At 44.2% G+C, this 23,572-nt stretch overlaps 1 long non-coding RNA gene across 1 annotated transcript; it reads left to right on the top strand.

Moving 5' to 3' along the window:
• The first annotated feature begins 5,354 nt into the window (after positions 1-5,354).
• LOC123648088 lies at positions 5,355-10,118 on the top strand. The gene is made up of 2 exons (XR_006738482.1): positions 5,355-5,609; positions 9,945-10,118. It is a non-coding gene; the product is annotated as an uncharacterized LOC123648088 (long non-coding RNA).
• Positions 10,119-23,572: the final 13,454 nt, after the last annotated feature.

The raw sequence follows: 23,572 nt of genomic DNA, 5'->3' as shown, positions 1-23,572 counted from the left end.
CAGAGTGAGGCCAGAGGCCAGTGGTAAGTTACCCCAGAGGTGGCTGGAGTCAGATCCTCTAAAGCCTTGTAGGACACTTTGGGAACTTTGGTTTATAATCTGGATGAGGTGGGGGGTTTTAAGTGGAGGAGTGACCTGTGTTCCACAGGGCTGGTTCTGGCTGCCGAGTGGCAGGTGGATGTACAGGTCAAGAGTGGAAGAAGGAGACCAAGTAGAGAGACTGTCACAACAATCCCACAAGGCACGTGGGCACTTGGGCAGGGGGATAATGGAGGTGATGCGGACGGTGGTGAAATTTGGTCAGACGCAGAATATATTTAGAAGCTAAGCCCTAGGTAACTTTGGAGGTTTAGCTTCTCCTTTCAGCTCATCCAAATGATTTGCCTAATGCTTGGCAAACCACCTCATTGCTTTGTGCTTATTTTCCTGACCTGCTGGAGAAGACCAAGAATCCTTCGTTGGAAATCACTGAGATGCTTGGATGAAATGCCCACACACATGCTGCCACTCTGCATTCACTGTCATGAAAAGGCAACCCTTCCAACAGCAACACTTACGTCATTATTATGGCAAAACACTGCTTCCTCTGGCAAGGCTTTCCTTCCTGAACTTGACTTAAAATGTGTGCTTTGGGATGAAAGTGGTTGTGTGCATGCATCCAAAGATTGTTTCTTTTCCCTTTAGAATTTGAAGCCTGGGCATCATGGCTCACGCCTGTAATCCCAACACTTTGGGAGGCTGAGGCAGGAGGATTGTTTGAGGCCTGGAGTTCAAAACCAAACTGTGCAAAAAAGTGAGACCCTATCTCTACAAAAAATAGGAAAATTAGCCAGGCATGGTGATGCTTGTGTGTAGTCCCAGCTACTCAGGTGGCCAAGGCAGGAGGATTGCTTGAGCCTAGAGTTTGAGAGGTTGCAGTGAGCTATGAAGCTATAATGAGGCTACTGTACTTTAGCCTGGGCAACAGACTCTGTCTCAAAAAAAAAAAAAGAATTTTAATTATAAACCAAGCTGCAACTTTCAAAACATGATTAAAGAGAGAATTGAATTGGCATCGATGCTGATACCAAGAGCCCCTTATCTGTCAAATTTAAAATTTCATTCTGACTAACATTGCTTGAGCACCTACTATTTGCAGACCTTGGCTGATTAAAAAGATGAATAAGATAAAGTTCTGGCCTTCAAAGAAGCTGACCCTTTATTTGGGGACGTAGATTAAAAAGAAAACAAAACTACATGCCTTGGTTTTGTGCTCCAGGACAATCTTTGGGTGTGTTTTAGGAAGAAAGAAATAAAATCAGAATCATTCTGAGCCTTAGCCAATTAAGTCACTTATTTTTTCTTGATCACTAAAATAAAATATGCTCAATTTACAAGATTTTGAAAGATTGTACCAATGTCTACTCCTTATAGCAAGTTATGTGACTGTCTCTTATAACATACCTTTGTCAACATTGATCATTAACAGATTTATGAGTCTTGTGTGAAAAATGTCAACTCTAATTAACCTGCATTTATTCCATTACTATTAAAGATAAACATTTTTGAAATTTATGTTTATTCTCTAGATGTAATCTATCTTTTGTAAATTGTTCATGTCCTTTTCCCATTTATAAGTTGGGTTAAAATCTCTTCCTTATAGATATGTGCAGACAGTGGATAAAGGAAAGATATTAATCTTAATGTTCCATACTTAAGCAAGCATTATTTTAGGGATCTTACTTATTCTTTAAATCTGTCTGTGATATCTTTGATGCATAGAAATTCTACATTTTTATATGGTCTGAAAGATTTACCCTTTGAAATTTTTTACATTGTTAGATAATTTAGAAAATCCTTCTCCACAAAGAGACAAATACTCACTCATACCTTATTTGTGTGTATGTGGGTTGACTTTTTAAATATGTAACTCTTTAATCTATCTCTGTTTATTATGGCATATGGTAATGGATAAAGATCTGATTAAAATTATTTTCTTTCAAAATAGTTATCTCATTGTCCTATTAACATTGCAAAAATATCCATTGTACACATTGAGGTTTGTCTTCTGGGCTATTTTGCATTTTTGGCTTACCTACCTATTTCTTGTCCCAATATTATATGTGTTATGTACCTGCTATGCTTTGGGCATTGTGCTAGGTACTGGGGAATAAAACAATTAGCAAAACAGGAAATGTGCCACACTTGGGGGGGGTTATAGTGTAGAAGATGCAACAGACATTCATCTAGTAATAATTTAAATATATCGTCTGTAATTGTGATGTGAAAGGAAGTATGAGAACATAGTATTTAGGCCTAATCTTTTTTTAGGAGGTGATGTTTAAGGGCCATGCTTTGGGCGTCACTATCCAGGTTTCAGTTCTGGATATGGCTGCCGTACCAGTTAACGTTCTAGCTGGAAAGAGCTGGCACATGGGACCAGGTAATTTAAGCCTGAAGGGGGAAGAGGAGGGATTGAGAGAGGACTCGAGCTGCATGGAGAGACCAGCTTGGCAGCAGCCAGGACCTTGGGTGGAGCAGGAAGAGAGCAGGCAGCCTGGGGATGTGCACCCCAGCCCTCTCCTCCCTCTCTCTGACCTCCTGGCCTGCTTCCCACCGTCTGAACCCACCTGGAAGCCAGAGAGCAAGGGAACCTGCTGATGTAGTTGACCCCTAGGGGCACAGAAAAGGGTGGAGCAGGGTGGAGAGTGGGTTGGGGAGACAACCAGAAGATCAACAGGTCAACTGCGTCTCAGAAATAAAGACCAGAAATAATCTGAGTTCTGTCTTCTGAGAAGTAATGACTACTTAAGCAAGACTTTTAAAAACTGAAAATGGAGGAAAAGACTCTCCTTAAATGTGGAAATTAAAGTGAAAATTGTGTGTTTGTCTATAAAGTCTACATTTTTCTGCAGACACACACACTCATACAAACACAGACACACACGTCACACACACACAGGCAGTCCGTATAAGTGACTCTGGCTAGAGAGTTAATGGGACAGTGATTACTCAGGAAATACGCTATCAGACAATGGGTGGCTACATCTAGGTCCATTTCCTGCCCCTGGATTATTTTCACGATAACCCAAGAACTTTTGGAAAACACAAAGCACAGTTTTTACTTTAGCAACTTCTTATCAGCTTCCTTGAAAAATATGCCCAATAAAACATCAATACAATCAAGCTGCGAACCTATTCTCTAGTCCAGCATCACCCAGGTGATCCAGGGGGTCCTTGTAGAACCATCTTGACACCTTGAGATGCTAGTGGTATGTTACTAGGCATCTGCAATGCCAGCCAGATAAAATCCACAACACCACTTTGCATTTATTTAGCACCTTACAGTTTCCAAAGAAGTTTAATAGGACATGAGTATCCAGGAGTATTCCTTTGCCATTTTAGGAAGTAGAGACATGACTGCCTAATTTGTTTCTCTAACCCATCGCCCAATGCAATTGTCCAACTTACAGTAAATGTTTGTCAATTTGAATTGGCCTAAAAAGCCCCAGCAGAAAGGGGAAAGCTGGAAAGTTGAGCACGTGAAGCTTTTGTTTCTTCTCTACAATGAAAACTATTATTCTACCATCCTTTAAAGTATTTCTTCTTCTCCATGGTCAAAGTCAGGCTCAGGCACATTCATGTTCCACATCACGGGTAGGAGAAAAGGAAGTAAGTCCAGGCAAGTCATTCCCTTTAAGCAGGTGAGGCAGAAGTTGGACAAAACATTTCCACTCACAATCTTTTGATGAGAACACTTCTCCCGACTTAACCAAGCATTCTTTCCCACTATGTTTGTACTCTGCTTCTGGCACATACTAGCTCCTCCATCACACTAGTGCTCCCCGTGTGCTTACTTTCCAGTTCAGCTGGTGTCCCAGGGAGCCTCCTCCTGGCCCATCCCTTCACTGGCTTTCAGGGTGGAAGGATGACAGAAACCACAGTGGTAAAATCAACAGGACTTGACAATTTATTATAAATACCTGGCGAACCACAAGGGGGAATTGAAAATTTGTTGTTGTTGTTGTTTTAATTTTGAGCCTGAGGATGACTTATGATTTTTATCACATGAACCAATATGGGAAATACTGAAAGAGAAGCAGATATAATGAGAATAAAAATAATAATAATGAAAATTGAAACAATATGTAGCATAGATTATGTACTGAGAACTTTGAATGTATTACTCCATTCAGTCCTCAAAACAACACTTACTGGGAAGTCCAAGTTCAAGGCACTGGCAGGTTTGATGTCTGGTGAGGTCCCCTTCTTCACGGACAGCCATCTTTTCAGGAGCCAGGGAGGGTCCTGGTACTTGGCAGCCATCAGCACCATTAGCCATAATCCTGTCGCAGGATGAAGCTACTCAGCCAGGCTCTGCCTTTTCCTTCACCCCTCCTCTTCCAGGCTGTCATTTGCTGTTAGAAAATCTTGCCAACTGGCCTGGAAACTAAAGCCTGTGGGGGACCCCTGGGGGAAGATGCCTATTACCAAGTGCATGACTTAATTACTGCTGTCACCTGAAAGCAGCCATAGAAACAAAAGCAAGTATGTGAACCCAAGAAAGCATGAATATCTGTATCAGACCATCTTGTGCCAGGAGTTCCTGAGTTCTCCGGGTCAGGGCTTTTCAACAGAGTAGGAAGGAGCCCCAGCTATTGTCTCTCATCCTGTAAATCTGCCCAGTGTCTGTCACATAGTTGGCAAAGATTCTGATTTCCAGGGGCAGCCAACACTGGCGGACAATCAGAATATCTAAAACCCTTTTCCTGTTGGGAATGGCAAATACTTCTATGCCTCACTTCATGCTGATCTCCTCCAAACTGAGTCTATTAGTGACATTTCTATTATAAAGAGCAGTTAAAAGGTACAAGGCTAATTCTTGGGCTATGGATGAACTCCTTCTAAGTACCATATCTGTGCTTTGGGTAGTTGCTACCTGGTGAATGCTAACATATACCTATCTGTTCAGGGCGATTTAGAGTGTGGTTTCTAAACCAGGCTGAATAGCATTTTATAAGTATAGATTATCACAGTGCTGGAAGATTCTGATTTTGGGTGGAGTGTAGAAACATGTGTTTTGAAAAGCTCTTCAGGCATAGTAGTTAGGTACAGTTCGTTGCTGTAAGAAGTAATATCCATATTTTAGTGACTTTGTGCAATCAACACGTCTTTCTTGCTCGTATAACAGCTTGATGACTGTGTTCTTGGTTGGTGGGTAGCTGTCTTTCACATTGTGATTCAGGGACTCAGGCTCCTTTCATCTTGTGCCAAAAAGAGAACACCATGTAATCATGGCAATGCCATGGCACAAAGAACCCACTTCCCCAAGGGCTGGGAAAACAAAAGAGGTTGACATCATTAAAACTTATGAGGGCTCCCACGGAGCAGAGACTCAAAACATCGGAGAAGGGGCTGCCACCAAGCTGCTGCTGCTGCTGTCCCCAAGCTTAGAGGAGGGCTCCCGCAGGGCTGGGACTCACTGAGAAGGGGTGGTGGCCGACTGCTGCTGGTGTCTCCAAGGAGGCATGATGAAGCTAGTTCTGCAAGTGTTTGAAAACTGCAGACTGGATTCAACTGCTGCTGCTAGAAGGAAGTGTCTTCTGCTGGCGTGAAGAAGCGAGGCAGAGGTGAGGTTGGCAGGACCTGGAGGCAAACAGGACACTCACAGGGAGCAAGCCAGAAGGAACAAGTCTCTTCTTCCTTGCCACACACCCAGTTTTCCTCTAGCGCCCCTAATAGCAGAAGCGAAGAGGGAGCCAGTTAGCAAAGTGGAAGCCCAGCCCCAGCATCCCAGAGCGGGCAACAGCTGAGTGGGTTTGAAGATGAGAGGCAGTAACTCAGCAGGTGGCACCGTGATGTGTCCTGGGGTTAGGAACAGTGAGTGGCCATTGCCACCTGTGCTGAGTTCCTTCCATTTGCCCTTTCTGATCTGCTCTCCACCCTTCCCTGCCTTTGCAGTGTCCCCAGCGGCTGCTTGTGCGATGCACGACAGCTGCCTGGTGGTCTAGCTTCTGAGCACCACTAAGAGATGGGAGGAAAGGAGCAGAGTGCAGATGGGTCACCCGTTTCCCAGCTGTGGGCTTGCCATGTCCTTCCCTGGAACTCCTCCTCCTTGCCCCCTCGGACCACAGTAGCAACACGGTCTTGCTGTCATTAGCGCCAGAACACTGCACCATCCTTAGTGGGTTCCCAATAGCCTGTTCCCATCTCTGTAAATAGTTTCTTTGTTAAGACTCTCTTCACAGCGTCCTAATCTCAGACTGCTACTGTTTTGCTGGGACCCTGACTCATAGGCAGTCTAGACCTGAGAAGAAGACGAGTGGGCACAATTACAGGGAACCAGAGAGGGTAGCTGTGGGCAGACAGCCACTTATTGGAGCGTAGCCTTCTGTGGAGGGGCAGCCAACTGGGTGACCCAACTGGGAGGCAGGTGGTAGAATAAATAACCCAACATCATCTCCCCTCTTCTGATTTCCTGACTTCCTCTGACAGCTCCCCATTGGCCAAATCCAAGAGGCAGCCTAGTGTGACGTTTCAGGGCCTGAGAGCTACAGCCAGGCTGCCTGGATTTCAGCCCTTCCCAGCTGTGTGATCTTGGACAGGTTATTTTAATATCTTGGTGCCTCAGTTTCCTCATATGGAAAATGAGGATATTAATATTACCTAATTCATGGAATTGTGAGGAGGATTAAATGTCTATATTTATCAAGTGCTTAGAGCAGTGCTCTGTGCATAGCAGGAGCTATGTGGCTGTTAAATAGATAAAATATTACCTATTTCCCCCATTATACTATATCTTTATAAAGAAGGTGATCGTATCTGTTCTTTCACTACAGTGGCTAGCACAGTGCCAGACCATGTCATTGTTGTTGTAGCTTTTGTTTTGTGCCTAGTGGTTATTAATACTCCTTGAACAAAAATGAATAAATAAATGAATAACTGAGTGATGTTCTAAATGCGGGAGGGGCAGAATGACCTGGTTACCAAAGCCAGCACTTTGGCCGGGCGCGGTGGCTCACGCCTGTAATCCTAGCACTCTGGGAGGCCGAGGCGGGTGGATCGCTCAAGGTCAGGAGTTCGAGACCAGCCTGAGCGAGACCCCGTCTCTACTAAAAATAGAAATAAACTATCTGGACAACTAAAAATATATATAGAAAAAATTAGCCGGGCATGGTGGCACATGCCTGTAGTCCCAGCTACTCGGGAGGCTGAGGCAGTAGGATCGCTTAAGCCCAGGAGTTTGAGGTTGCTGTGAGCGAGGCTGACGCCACGGCACTCACTCTAGCCCGGGCAACAAAGTGACACTCTGTCTCAAAAAAAAAAAAAAAAAAAAAGCCAGCACTTTGCAACCTCGAATGTTAATTAACAAGTACAAGTCTCCGGCTCAGTTGGGCGTTGAATTCTGAACCTGTCTCTGGGGTTTCTTAGAGACAAATCCTCTATGACAAAGCGTGTGACTGGCATGGACCATCACCCGGAATCATCCTTCCTCCTGCCTCCCTGCTTACGAGCACGGTGATTGCTGCCTGCACTGCTAGGTCTCAGATGTCGTGGAAGTGGAGACGAGGTTGCATGGTACCAAGGGGCATGCTCCACCCGTTTGGATGGCTGTGACATTGATTAGATGTTCGGTTTGCTGGCCCCACCCCCTGTGATAGCTGCTTCCCTGAGTAGCCTGAGCTCCGGCCCCAGTCACAACGCAGGGTTGTTCTGACCGTCTCAGAAGAGAATTTTCTAAACCTCAAACAGCAGTAGTTTATGGGCCAGCTGCATGGCGTTCCCTTTCAGAGCCAACCAGGCCTTTTCAATCGCACAGAAAGCACATCCAAACTGCACCCTGGGGACTCACATCAGACAACTGGCCGCTCTACTCATTCCTGTCCAACACTAGGTCTCCGAGGAGCCATTAGAAACCTAGTAAAAGAGACCTCGGTCAGCCTGGCTGGCCTCCAGAGCCTGACGCTCCCCTGCCTTCCCAGCCTTTGCAGAGCCCTTGACAATTTCCTGTGGCCTCTGCTCTCCCCAGCCGACAGTCAACGTTCAGCCCCCCTGTCTTCTGGGTCCCCCTTGTTTTTCTGTTTTGTTCGGTGAGTGGCCTCAGGGTTTCCCCATTCCTGCTCCAGCCCATCTGGAAATCTCTTTATTAACATTTTGTTTGCAAGCTCATGGTGGTCTATGAACTTGTCTGAAATTTCCTGGAAAAGAAACAACTGCTTGAGTCCCGGTGGAACATTCTATCAGGCTCTCCTCAGACAATTCCCGCTCACGGTATATGGCGATTCATCCCCTTTCACGCGCCTTGGAAACACTCCCATGCTCCCAGTGAAACCCTTCCATAGGTCCTGACAAGACAGCAGAGACTCTGTCCAACTCCCGAGAGAGTAGCCTGTCGTGGTACCTGTTGTGTGGGGGACGTTGCCTTCCAGGAGGCTCTTCAAGGATAGTTTGAGGAGAAACGTTAGGCCAGCTCTTGGATGCTACTTGCTGTTTGTTTACTTATAAACCAGAATTGCTGGGCCCCAAGGAGGTCTGGTCTGAGAACCAAGCCATTAGCTGGGGAGGAGGGAGAAGGACGACAGTGCTGAAGGTTTGCCTTGGCCCAAATGCCTCCAACAGGGCTTCTTCCTGCCATGGCTGCTGGGTCGCTCTGAGCTCTTCCCGGGAGGGCACCACAGAGGCAGCCAGCTCCTGAGATCCGCTCCCTACTCAGCGTTGGGCATCTCAGTCCTCAGCAGCAATCTCCACTTTCTGCAGGAGGCCCGACCTGAGAGAGCACCAGGCATGGCTGGCTGCCTCCGTGGTAGGTCGTGGCTAGGAGCGCAGGTGCTAACACCCCCACTTTCAGCCAAATCCCATAGAAGTTATCAACAAACCCTTGCATTTCCTCAACGTGAAGGGGATGAAACAAGCCCTAAAATGCAGATGGCTTTTTGACTAGGAAGGGAACTCAGAACAACCCAGTTTTCTGGGGTTCAGGCTTTCTGAGCCACAACAAGCTCCCCCACAATGAAATGTTACTGAGAAGCCCAGAGGTGGCCCGTGAAGAGGAGAAGGGTCCAAACCCCACATACTCGCCTCTTCATCCTCTTGGCAGTTGCTGAGGCTTTTGTGCCAAATGCCTAGAACTCTCTAGAGCCCACCTTGAAAGTCACTCATAACCATGAAGCAAAGTATGACCCAGAGAACCCAACGGAGCTGCCCAAGGTAACTGTTACTGGAGACCTGGGCACAACTGGACCCCGGTTCTCTTAGAACCAGGTTTATGCACTGAGAAGTGCTCTGCCAATGTACGACGTATTAACCACGCTTGCTTTAGAGTTGGTCCTATGGGAAAATGGTTCAGTGCTCATCCCTCTCTTTCTTCCCATTACTTTCAGTAATTTCTGCTGGTTGGTATATTAGTCAGGTAGGGCTGCCAGAACAAAGTACTGTTGACTGTGTAGCTTAAACAACAGGAATTTATTTTCTCACCACTCTGGAAGCTACAAATCCAAGATCATGTCGGTAGGGCTGGTCCCTTCTGAGGCCCCTCTGCTTGGCTTGTGGATGGCCATGATCTACCCCTGTAATTTCCTCTTCTTATAAGGAGGCAGCTGTATTGGACTAGGGCCCATTTATTTGACCTCATTTTACCTTAATTCCTGTTTAAAGGTCCCATCTCCAAATACAGTCACATTTTGAGGCACTGGGGTTTAGGACCTCAACATAGGAATTTGAAGGGACACAGTTCAGCCCATAGCAGTTGCCTAAACTTCACCTTTCCTTTAGTGGTTAATTCAAACAGAGCATCTGGAAGCTATAATATATTCCCCAAATTCTTGTACATTCAAAAACATATTTCTGTAGCCTTATTTTTAGGTCACATTTTTTCTCTTGAAACTTGGAAGACATTGCCCTATTGACTTCTAGTCTTGCAAGTTGTTATGGAGAAAGTCTGACTCCGGCTAAATTTCTTTTTCCAGCTCCAACTGCCGGCCATGTGAGGGAGGTCACATCCAGACAGTCAAACAACAGGAAGACGGCAGCCTCATGAGTGACCCCAAGCGAGACCACCCAAAGAACTGTCCAACTGAACCCAGCCCAATCCACTGACCCACACAGTCATTTGCAAATAAAATGGTTGTTGTTTTAAGCCACTATGTTGTGGGGTGGTTTGTTACACAGCAATTGCTATCTGACACACAGAGCTTGCAGGAGTTTTCTCTGGATCACAGTGTGGTTTCCTAAGACTCAGGGTTGTCTGGGTGGGTGAGAAGTTTAGCCTTTGTTTTTCTCCAGCCAGTTGATGTTAGCAGGTACTGGCTGCTCACAATGCAATGTGGAAATTCTTGCTTCCATCCTGTCTTACCAACAGATTGCTTCCCCAAAATACGGGGATCCTCTCTCAGTACCACATTCTCAACTTCTCAGAGGGTCAAACCTGGCTCTGCAAACTCTGGCACCCACATCTCTCTGGGCACCTCTCTGCTCTCCTGTTTGCCTTGCAGAGGGTGTGGCAGCCTTTTATCAGATGCTGCAGTCCCGGTTGCAGATATTGCCTACGTTTATCACAGAAAGAGTTGCATTTCGCTTTCTCAATTTTTTGGAGGTGGGGGCAGGGTGGAAGGGTGTGAGAAAAAGGCAGTTCCATAATTTCTGTGCCATTAAAAATATTAGAACAATAGGCATTTAAAAATATATTTGGAGACTGTCTTAGTCTGTTTGGGCTCCTACAGCAAAATACCATAAACTAGGTGGCTCATGGACAACAGAAACCTCTTTCTCACAGTTCTGGAGGCTGGGAAGTCCAAGATCAAGGTGCCGGCAGATTCAGTGTCAGTTGAGGGCTGCTCTCTAGTTCACAGATGGCACCTCTCTGTGTATCGTCACACTGTGGGAGGGACAAACAAGCTCCCCTGGGCATCTTTTACAAAGGCACTAATTCCATTCAGGAGGGCTTATGACCTCATCACCTCCCAAAGCTCCCACCTCTTTAAAACACTGCATTGGGGATTAGATCTCAACATATGCATTCAGATCATAGCAGGGACTAACATAAGATTGTCAACTTTTTGTTTTGTCACATAAGAATATTTAAAGAGTAGCTATTCTTTATTATCATCCTTTCAAAAAAGAAAGTCATTATAACACCTAAATAATTATAAGAGCATAAACTCAGAAAAAAGGATAATCCTTCTTAAGAGAGAATTAAGATATAATGTATCTTAATATTTATGTTTATGAGAAATACTAAGGTTTGTAGATACAGAAAAATTGCAACTTCAAATTAGATTTTACACAATTTTTTTTTTTTTACTAGCCTGTCAAAAAAGTGAGCTTACGAACTGTAAAGGAACATTAAGCTTCATGTTTAGGAAGAGACTTGTCTCTTTCCTTTCCCACATACAGTAATTTTTGCTATCTTAAAGTAACGATGATTATTTTGATGCTGAATTAGGTTTCACACTTGTTTATCTTAAAATAGTTAACTTTGATAATCTCCTGTGGCTCACACTATTTTTGACTTTAGACTCTGTATGCACTTTGACCAAGCTCCATCGTTTATGTACATGGGGAAGCTAGCAGAGTTGGGGGGCATTTTGAAGGATTTTGCTGCAGCACTAAGGTACCAGAACTCCACCACCCTTATTTTTTCCTTTTCACCTGTCGCTGCCTGGCCCCATCTCTGGACAGAGTTCGCTGCGACACTCGGGCTGAGCCTCAAGGCACAGGGCCTCAGATTCTCAAAGCTTTACCTCTGAATTCAGTCACCAAAAAGTTGTGGGGATCACATCACATCCCTCTCAAGCATCTAGTAGCTCCTGAGTAAATGTTTGTGGGACAATAAATGAACAGGTCGCTGCAGGACCTGCTAAGGTCTCCCTGGGGCTGCATCCTGAGCCGGAGGCCGCCTGCCGGGCTGGCCCCGCATCCCGCCCAGGGCTGGCCCGTACAGGCCTACGATGCACGCCTGCAGCATGGATTCAGTTCCACACAGGCAGAGCTCCCAGAAGGGGACACCGGTGTGAGTGCAACTGAGGATACTTTTCTCTTCTTTTCAGAGAAAAGGAATGAAGAGTCAATTAGAAACCTAAGAAGAAGGTCTAGGAGGGGCTGATAGAAGAATGGCCAGTGCTGCTGAAGACTGGCGAAGATCGTGCAGTTTGGAGGGAGCCCTGGGGAACTCCATTCTATCCTGTGTGTGATTGGAACCCCCATATCCAACACACACACACACACACACACACACACACACACACACTCCAGAGAAAGGCAAGCCCTGCCCTCACCAGGTGGGCCTCATGGCTGTCCCTCTGATCCGATGGCCTACCAGGAAGAAACAAAGAGACTAAAAAACAAAGTTTGTGTGTAGAACACAAAAGTGAGCTCTCCTGTGGGAAAAGAGGCCAGGATCTTTGGAGCTCCTCCAAAAGACCTAGCGTCTGGCTCAGCCTGTCCCAGCTGCTGCCTCCTGCTGCTGCCTTTGTCTCTGGCTCCACTCACTCACCCCGTCTGAAATCAGACCCAGGCTGATTGTCCTCAAACCCCAGGGGCTTGGTGCTCAGGACAGGGACATGGACAAGTGGGCTTTGAAGGCTGTGCTTCAATTCAGGCCTGCCTCCTGCCCAGTGTGTAATGATGGGCAAGCCACTAAATCTTACTGGATATTAAGTTCCCTGCTCTGTAAAAGCTGACCAAGCCTAGTACCTGGACTGCCACCCCACAGTCAACCTGATCAAGGAATCACAGTTAGTAATGGGATAACCAGGGTGCTAACTGCACCTACCTCTCCTCTCACCTGAACTTACCTTAATGACCAGTAGTCAAAAGGGAATGGGTAAGGAGGGAGAGAAGGAAAGGGAAAGAAAAAAGTAGAGTGATAAGATCATTCCAGAGTACTTTAAATAGTTTCCACTACTATGTGGTTTTAGCCACTGTAAAAATTACAAGCAACAAAAAAGACTGGAAGAAATCCTAAGAGATTAAGTAGTAAGATTGTGAGAGAAATATAATTTTCATTTTCTACTTTTATAATAAAAAATACATTTTTCAGATAATACCTGCCCCAATTCTTCCCCCACCCCCACCCCCAGTTTCCCCAGTACTAAAAAGATTTTCCATTAGAGAAGAAATACATATTCATTATAAAGTGAAAAAAACATAGAAAAATATAAAGATCACACAAACACCACCAAAACTCTATCACCCAGAGATAACCCACAGTTAACTTTTTGGCACATTTCTTTCAGTTTATTATCTATTAAAAATAAAAAGAGTCTGTGTGTGTTGGTTCACGCTGTAATCCTATCACTCTAGGAGGCCAAGGTAGGAAGATCACTTGAGCTCAGGAGTTTAAGGCTAGCCTGAGCAAGAACGAGACCCCAGTCTCTACAAAAACTAGAAAACTTAGCCAGGCATGGTGGCGAGCGCCTGTAGTCCCAGCTACTCGGGAGGCTGAGGCAGGAGGATCCCTTGAGCCCAGCAATTTGAGGTTGCTGTGAGCTATGATGGTGAGCAGATGGTGCCACTGCTCTCTAGCCAGGGCTACAAAGAAAAACTCTGTCTCAAAAAAAAAGTAATAATAAAATAAAAAATAAAAAGATAAAAAGCACATTATTGAGAGCATTTAAATTTCTTCTAAACGTAGACCAATTGCATATGTATTAATATTACATAACAAATATTTACTTATATCTTGAAGACATCTTTGTAAACAACATTTTTATTGGTGGCAAACATATTTTATCAAATGAATATATCAAAATTTATGTAAGCATTCCCTTACTGTTGGGCAGTAAATGGGTTTCAATTTTTTTTCAATTATAATAGTAATGAGAAAAATATCTCAGCATTCAAATCTGTGTTTATATCTCTGATAATTTCTGTATGATAAATTCCTAGAGTAAAACAACTAGGTCACTTACACACTTTCTATAATTTTTCTGTGTAGCTTAGCCACTCTCTGATCTCACTTACCTGCCAAACTTGGTTTCTTAAACAAAACAAAACAATACAAAATGAAACTTTGATAAATTAATAGACAAAACCAGTGTTGGCATACATTTATCCTACAATGGGTGACAGAATCAAAATCCAAATGATTTTGGCAGGCTGGGACAGCATCCCAGATGTTGCCAATGAAAATTCTCAGGGATGTGGTTTGGCATTTTTAGTCAACAGACTGAATGACTAAAGTATAAGGTGGAAGAGACGTAACCTAACAACAGCCAAGACGAGTACTATGAATTTTAAAAAAGCTCACTGTCTTTGCCCATCCTAATAGAAACATAGAGCCCAGGAGAGCGATCGTCCTGCTCTGCTCTGTGTGGTCAGACCCGCCCTCAGCACTTGGCCCCACTTTCAACGGAACATTAACAAATGGTCCATGTTCAGAGGAGAGATCAGAATAACAAGAAACCAGAACGTGAGTGTTCCCTCTTCTCTGCATTGGGACTCAATAGCCATGTCTAGGTTATGTGATGCAGGCCTTCTGCCCTGGGCTGGCCCATCCAGGGATGGGCCTTTGGTCCCAGGTAAGTCTTCAGTGTCTCAGTAGGAAGTTACATTTGGAGTCGAGTGGCACAGGCGTGACAGTCACTCATGAGTTACATGAGTGGCAGGACTCTAGTTGGAGGACCATGGATTCCTGCTCTGAATCTCCAGCCACTGCTTGCTCAAGTTGTAGATGTTCAGCTCTTCTCTTGACTCGATGAGACGTCTCAGGGGAAGCTTACCAGAGCCCATTTCTGTAACTTGCAACTGAAAAGAAAGAATCGTCATTAATAATATACTATGAGAAATGTTGAAACAATCATGCTGTTTATTTTAAAGACTCAGAGGGAGCATGAGAGCTGCAGGCAGATACTGGAAGGACTGGCCGTGGAGAAGCAGGCTCAGACTTGTTCCATGGGGCCTCGAATGGCAGAACTAGGAAGGTGCAGAGCCTATCGCATCTCCCAAAGATAGAAGTAGCTCTTGGGAAAGAGCTAACTCTCATTTAGTGCAAATGTCCACATGCTTTTGTGCAACCTCATGACAGGATCACTGCAGAGGGGTTCCAGCACTAAACGGTACGGCTTTCCGAGAACTCTGATCTGGGCAACCCGCTTGCTCACCCCTTAACTGAAACCCATCCTTGGAAGGCAGTTCCTGGGATTTTGGTGCCCCCTAGTGGATGAAGTTAAAGATATACACAAACGGTCCCCAATTCATCAAGGTTTGACTCATGATTTTTTCAGTGTTACAATGGTGCAAAAGCAGTATGTGTTCAGTAGAAATCGTACTTAGAATTTTGAATTTTGATCTTTCCCTGGGCTATCGATATGCGGTAGATGCCCCCTCATGATAGGCGCAGCTTTTCATCAGCCAAGCGATCAGGAGGACAGACAACCGACACTGTACTCTAGAGTTTACTGTAGTCAACAAATTACACGAGCTATTCAGCACTTTACCAGGGCATTGAAGCAGGCCAGCCCAAGCTCCGACGTTCAGGAGGCCAGGTGTAGTCAATGCATTTTCGACATAATGATGTTTCTAGCTTAGGATGATGGGTTTATCGAGACGTGGCCTCATTAAGTCGAGAGCATCTTTACTCTTGGAAGTCACTCTTATTTGAGACCGCAGGAAGAGAGCAAGCTGTTTATTAAATAGTTCTAAACATTCTGTCATTCTTGACTAAATGGAACTCAGTACAGGATGTTTTTATACTTCAAAGAAACCAGCCAAATGGTTTTGTGAATTTTGGAGTGGTTTGCTTTGCCTGCTCAATGCTTTGATTCTCTTCTGTATTTTCAAGACGGTTGACAAAATTGTTTGCCCTTCTCACTCTCGTGAGTGTGCCTACCCCTTCCTCCTACGTACCCTCTCCAAGCAGATGAATTTGTTCTGAATTGCATCTGATGAAGAGACAGTCCTACACCTGCTCCATCCCTGTTTGAGCTCACAGAAAAAAGAACAGCACTACCTATCCATCTAGCAAGGACTCTCAAGCTGATTTATTTTACTTATTTACTCCTGTTGTTGCAGAAATAACCTTGTAAGAAGTCACACCACAGAACCCAAATGACATAATCTGAATCGCCACTGACATTCTCTAAAAATCTGGAAGAATTAAACATCCTACCATCAGCTGGATAGGGTTTCTGAGGGTTGTTTCTAAAGGGATAGAGGCTTTTAATAAAATAGGCTTCTTTGACAATATATTATTCTCCAAGTTTACAAAGACTACCGATCAGTTGTTCAGTTGGGAACATTTTGAGAGAACCCATGAATTTTTGTGAATAGGGCATCACATTTTCAACCCAGAAGCCTTCCCAAAACTCAAAGGACAGTTTGGGTCTGGTAAGAACTTTGCTTGGCTAAAGAGTTGTTTAGCCAACAAATGAGAGGGAAAAACATACCAGCAGGCCTCTTGTCTTCAGCAGTTGCCTGTTAGCAGGTTGATGGATTATCCTACCGTCTTCTGCTAATGCCTGGGAATCGGTAACTGAGTGGGAAACTCAGTCACTTAGAAAAGAACTGTGCTGTGTCTAATATAGTATAAACTGTAACTGCTTTGGAAGTTACAAACGAAACAGCTGCGAGTGCAAGGGTAAAGTTCCTGTGCTCAGTTTGTGTACATATCTGGGGAGATTCACTGAAGTGTCTCAAGGGCCTAAACTATGATGATTCACAGTAGGGCTCAATAAATATTTGTAGACTGAATGAAGGGGCTGGGGTGGGGGTCAGCGTTGCAGGGAGAGGCAGGATCACAGACTCTCAGACCACAAGACGCTTTAGAGAATACATAGTCCTGGAGATTTCAAAGAGTGCTCTGGGAATCCCTAGGGCTCCACAGAGGAGCTTAAAGCCCTGTTCAAATGCTTTATTCCAATTTTCTTTTTAAAATTTATTTTAGCCTGTGATAAAAAGTGCTAATAAAATGCATACTCAAACTTATTGGTACAACCAAATGCATTAACTTATACTGCTTGGTTAGCTAGTTTTTTTGGATTTGTTTTGTTTTTGATGACTTCAGCTTAAAACATGCTATACCCTAGCCCAGTTAGTGAGTACCTTAGCTGGCAAGGCAATTATTACAAAAGAGAAATGTCAGAAAGAATGAAAGCAACTGTCAGTATTTGCAAGCACTCCCTTGTATCAATGAGAACTTTTTGTGATATAGGGCAACTAAAATAAGATACACAAACAGCCTTGTTTCATTATTTTGTAATAGTCAAATATGCATTTGAGGTTTATATATATGAACATATATTTTATATCTACATGTTTTTTTTTACATCTCCTTTTTAATATTAAAATTCTGAGGGGGGAAACAGGGGGTTGCCAACAAATAATTATAAAACCACCCTGTTCAAATTCCTTATTTTGCAGGAAAGGAAACTGAGTCACAGAGCCAGGATGAACTCCCTTAACCTTTCATGATGGATTAATAGCAAGGCCTAGAATTTGAACCTCATTTTTAGTTCTTTCTCCATGCAAATTGTCCTGATTTTTTTTTCTGTTAAATATAGTCTCATTTTGTATGTATCCTCCTGTTGGCAAATAAATTCAGTTCTCTAATGTGAATTTCCTTTTGTTTGGGGGCAGGAAAAACGTTAGTGAGCTGCTTTCATGTAATGTTAAATGGTTTTTCGAATTAACGCACACAGGCTTAGAGGACAATGGTTATGGACGCAGAACCACCGAAGCATCGCGCAGCTGGGAGAGAGTTTCAGCAGCAGCAAAATCACAGGTGTATTGTCGGGCCCCTGCCAGCCTGCAGCGGGCAGGGAGGCAAAGCAGGCTCCGCCAGCTGCTGAGCTGAAAGCCCTTTAGTGCTTTCTGGGTTCAATCATGTTAGTTTGTGTTTTTGCTCTCTGGCAGCGTGATTTTGAAGGATGCTGCAAACACATGCACCTAACACTCCCCCACCAAATACTGTACACCTGCCCACCTTCAGCCTATCAGGTGCTTGCTCTTTCCTTTCTTCTGAATCGCAGATGTGGAAACTGAGGCCGTGAGAGAGTGGGTGATTTCCCAGCTCACAGAGGCGCTGAGTAGGCAAGACAGGGCTGGGGTGTGGCAATCAGGTCTTCTATCATCAAATGGGCCCTTAAGCAGATGGTCTAACATGGCTTTTCAGAAATGGGAAGTTGATTTCAGATAGCCTGTAGGAGTCCTGTTAGACCCAGGTGGGCTACAGCAGAGTTTTGTAGGAACAAAATACATGTTTCTAATTGGAAAGTGGAATAGGTGGGGCTTCACTTTGTGTTCTGCCCCATCTGATTGGGACCCACTGACGCCAGTCAGACCCATGGATAGGCGTGGAAATGGATCCCACAGCCTTGAGACCCCTTCCCAGGAAATTTCCCAACTGAGAAGATAATCTCTGCATCCCAGCCCTATGAGTTCATCCCCCACCAACCAGCAAACCCAATTCCCTAGCTCTTTGCCTGCCAAACTATCTTTGAAAACCTTATCTTCCAAATTCTCGGGAAGACAGATTTGAGAAATTCCTCCCATCTCCTTGCATGGTACCTGCAATATAAAACTCTTTCTCTGCTGTGGCCCCTGCTGTCTCAGTGTATTGGCTTCCTCTCGAGCAGTGGGTAATGAACCTGATTGAACTGTAACACTATGACTAAATTCAGTCCTTATTTGTAACTACTTCTGACAAGCTGGAATGTTGGTATGATAGCTGGAGCTCACGGAGCCATTTTGAACCAAGAGGTGGAAGAATTTGTTGAAGTTGGCAAACCATCAAGATAGAAGTTTCTCGGGTCCTTGGTAATTGATAAGCTGCCATGCCAACACTAGACTTTATTTCCAGACTTACTTTCTACGAGAGAGAAATAAATTTATATTTTGTTTAATACAGCATTTGATACCTGAAAATGATTTTTTGCACAGAAACTAAGTTATTATTAATAGTAATGAGATATTGAAAATGGTAAAGAAGAGGGCAGTGAGGACTCTGATAATGCAGACTAAAAACACACTGATCTTTGTTCCAGCACAGCAAGAAGTTTAGTTAAATTTTCACCTGCTGCACTCTGAAAGGTTGCAGTGTGAAGTAAGGCTCTAGCATCTCCTATTAGGAATTCTCTGCCAGGAGGATCGCTTGAGCCCAGGAGTTTGAGGTTGTAGTGAGCTATGATGATGCCACTGCACTGTAGCTTGGGTGACAGAGTGACACATGTCTCAAAAAAAAAAAAAACAAAAACTTCTGCCAGACTATGGAAGTCAGCCCACTGTCAAAAATCAGCTGCAGGAAGCTGCCTTGCTACCCACACATCTGATTTCAGAGATTATAAGGTAATATCCCTCCATTAAGTTAAGAAAGACACAGAGTACAGAAACCAGTAAGTCAGAGCCAGAGTTCTCAGGCTTTGAAACTGTGTTTAGAAGAGTTCTAATGGGCCCTAGGATAATGGTAGCCCCTTGAATTTGAATATTTCCACCCATCCTTCCCCAAAACTATAAAGTCCACATGGAACATAAGTACAACCACACATGACCCCTACCCACAGAATTACTAGGGGACAGAATCTATCACAAACTTCAAATTGCCAAAAGAAATAAACACCTAATTTCAACAGAGATTCTGCGGGGCCTCCTGCTGCCCTTGTGTTCAGTGTGAGTGAAGAGGGGGTGCTCATGGGACTGAGGAAAAGAGGAGGAGCGAGGATGGAGACAAAGCCTAGACAAAGTCAGCCCCGCAAGCAGGATGTCCAGCACTGAGTGCTGACATTCCAAACACGGGTCCGGGACGTGGGGGTCTTACGGTGCCAGCTGCAGGGAAGGGCTGTGAAAGTCAGGGGGCCAGAGGCAGCAGCCTCAGAGAGGTTGGCTTCTAGGGAGAAAGAGATAAAGGAAGAAATGCCAGAGAAGGGAGAGAATAGTTTGGGTGTGAACACTGGAAAAGAAGAAGTAAAACTATCCATTTTGGTAGCTGACATGATAACGTAACTGGATAGTACTAACACACATAAAAAACAACTCAGCAATGTAGCAGGATGTCAGATTAATGTGCAAAGTCACTTCCCTTGAAGGGCACATCAGCTCTGCGATATTCTTCCCCAAACCCACACCACCAGTCGAATCATGCGAGAAATATCAGACAAACTCACATTGAAGGACATTGTACAAAATGCCTAACCAGTGCTCCTCAGAACTGTCATCATGAAAACCTCTCACAGACCAGAGGAGACTAAGGAAACATGAGAACTGGATGGCATGTGGTGTCTTGAGTGGGATCCTGGAACAGAAAAAGGACACTAGTGGAAAAACTAGTGATATCCAAATGAAGTCTGGATTTTGACAATAATAATGTGGAAATGTTGGTTTGTTAGTTTTAACAAATGTGTCCTGGTAATGTGAGATGCTGACCCAGGGAAAACTGGGTGGGCATGTATGGGAACTCTGTTACTTTACAACTCTTATGTAAATCTAAAACTAGTCTGAAAGAAAAAGTTTATAAAAAGGAATAAATAGCCTTCAAATACAGAAATAATAACCAGTTAGAAGAGAACCTCATGAACAACAGCTATAAAAAATACAAAATCCTTAGAATAAACTTAATAAGAAATGTACAGAGTCTATATAAACAAAACATTAGGCCCCCTCTGAAAGACACATTAGCCTCAATTGAATTAAGGCTGATAAATTCCATGGAAAGACATACCTATTCTTGAACAAAAGGACTCCACTTTATCGAGATGCCACATCTCCATAAGTGAATTTATAAATTTACCTCAATCTCAATAAAAATACCAGAAGGTTTTTGTAATGGAGCTCAACAAGTTGATACTGAGGTTTATGTGGAAAAATAAATGTGTGTGAATAGCCAGAAAATACTGAAAAAGAAAAGATAATGAGGGTGGTGGTGGTAGAGGGTTCTATCAAACATTAAAACATCTAATACAGCTTCTACAATTAAAATGCTGTGGTACTAGCGCATGCATGAACAGGTAGACCAATGAAATAGAATAGAAGGTCCAGAAATAGACTCACATGCATATGGAAATTCAGTGAATGATAAAGGTGGCACCTCACATCACTGGAGCAAAGATGGAACTCCAACACAGTATTCTCAGTATTCTTGAGCAAGTTACTTTGGCCTGATTGTCCTTGATCTGTAAAGTGAGAATGATAACATTGTTTAATGGGAAGAGAAAGAGATGTGTAGTATTGTCTACCAACTTTGAGTAGGTCCCCCTTAGTCCCTTTGATCCTCCTGTCAACTGTGAACTGGGAATAATAATAGTAATATCAAATCTACTTTCTGCCCAGGGGAATTGCTGATATCCAATGAGAAAACGTTTGTGAGCACCTTCTGGGGAGTGAGAGAAGCTGTAGAAAAATGAGAGACTAGTAAGTAGGCTCAACACTCACCACAAATCAGACTGGAGCTTGACTGTGCTGGTTTCTATTCTAGGACTTAGTGACATCATCCAAGCTACTCAGGTTGGAATTTGCCAGGAAAGTGGGAAGTAGTGGAGAAAATTTTCAAGTGAATGTTAACGAGTCTGGAAAAAAAAAAAAAGACTTTAACACCGTGGAGCTGGTGTCCTTGCTTCCCTGCACCAGCAAGGGGCCATCTGCACTGCGTCCTTGGTGGATAAAGGTCAGCTGTTGATCTCTAGCCAGGCAGGGCCTGAGGAATCTTGAGGTCAAAAGGAAATTTTTACAAACAAATCTCTAATCTTTTAAAGCTTCAGCTTCTAATTCAGGCAACGTGCTCAGTCATTTCGTCTGTAGTTTAGCTGAGCTATGAATTAAAGAAGGATTTCACTCAATGAGAAAGAATTTGGGAAAGCCAGGTTTGTGTAATTCTTGAAGACATACCAAAACCATCCATATTAAAATAATGTAGAGCCATAACGTATAAATGGTAATCAAAGTCTCATTTTTATAAAAGTATAGACATAGGCAGAAGTTAACCAGCCATTTTCCCCTAACTTCCTTACTGCTGTAACTGGTTACTGCTTAATGGCACTGTCCTCCCTGACAGGTACAAGATTTCTGACTTCCCCCACCACCCCTATAGATAACATTGCTATTGTAGAGCCCAACACTGGTCTTTGAGATATTTTTCAGACTCTGCATTCCCAGGGGATCCATTGATGCCAACTGGACCCATGGAGAGGCGTGGGAATGGATCCAACAGCCTTGAGACTCCTACCTAGGAAATCTCCCAACCGAGAAGATAATCTCTGCATCCCAACCCTATCAGTTCAGCAGACCCAATTCCCTAGCCTTTTGTTTGCCAACCACCTTTAAAAACCTTAGCCCCCAAATTCTAGGGGAGATGGCTTTGAGAAATTACTCGCATCTCCTAGCCTGGTTCCCTGAGAAATAAAACTCGTTCTCCGCTGCAACCCTGCTGTCTCAGTGTACTGGCTTCCTCCTGAGCAGCGGCAATGAACCTGGTTGGGCTGTAGCAATATCAGAATGTCATGATGATGTATCAGAGAGCACCGTGAACTCGCCAAGGGTAGCACCACGGAAGTCTCTGACTCTTAACAAGACGTTTTTCTGACATTGTTCACGCCCCATCACTGCAGAGTCATGGCTACCTCCTGGTTTTCACTTGAGGAACCTTTTAGAAGTTTTCTTCCTTTGGTCTAAGATCTATGATACTTCCCTCCCTTCTTTATGACCCCAGGTCCCTTCCTGTTCAGAGCCTCTGGCCAGACAGCAAAGGCTGGGCGTCTTTGTCTTAAGGAGATTAATGTCTTTGGAGGGATAAGGGAGCTGGGAAAGGCTCTTTCGTCTTGTTTGTATCCATCAGTTCCCACAGATGAATTTCTTCAATGATCCCACAGAGGCCCAAGGCCTTGGACCACAGTCTTGAGGAGACGAGGGCCGGGTGGGTTTCAGTAGGAAGGAAGGTCGTCACGTGGGTGGGGGAAGGAGAGGGACAGTCCCTGGTGGGAGAGGGGTGGGGGGAACTCGATCGCGGGTGTGGGAAGTCAGGGTCGCAGTGCTGAGGCGGCTGTCACAGGTGTGGGGTGACATCTGGGGACAAACTCCCTGACAAATGCCTGAAAACAAACCATTGGCGTGTCCCCACCAGGACCTTGTTGTTGAAAAGTGATATTTAGCGCCCCTAATGTTGAGCTCTCAAGAATGCTGTCTGCTTTCCTCAAAGGAAGCAAGAGAGGGCGCTGTCGCCCAACAAAAACGACATCCAACTCCTGCTAAACCACTTTCCCACTGGGCAAATCTTTCCCTTCCCATCCCAGTCTATAAAAATTCATCTTTTTGAGCAATCCCAGACTGATTTCTTTCCCCAGCATCCTGATTAGCCGTGGTGAGGTTTGTTTACAATAGGATCTCCGCTAAGCATGTGCTGAGCAGACAGGGTAATCTAACATCCTGCTCCAGCCCAAAGAAACCCATGAAGATGACAGTTTTGGCAGCATTATTTTGTTGTGCACTGAATGCATATGGTTCTTGTTTTTAGGAGGCCAAATACGCAAACATGTTCAAGGATGTAAAGGGAATTTGGATAGTGAGGGAAATAGAAAAGCAAAGTCTGTGTATCCTACAATAACAAACACATTAACACACACATGCACTCTCACACACATACACACTAACACTGGTATACACATGCACACTCACA

Source organism: Lemur catta, chromosome 12 (assembly GCF_020740605.2).
Source record: "Lemur catta isolate mLemCat1 chromosome 12, mLemCat1.pri, whole genome shotgun sequence".
NCBI classification, from domain to species: domain Eukaryota; kingdom Metazoa; phylum Chordata; class Mammalia; order Primates; family Lemuridae; genus Lemur; species Lemur catta.
Note: the sequence above shows the minus strand (reverse complement) of the source record. Positions and strands in the feature narration are given on the sequence as shown.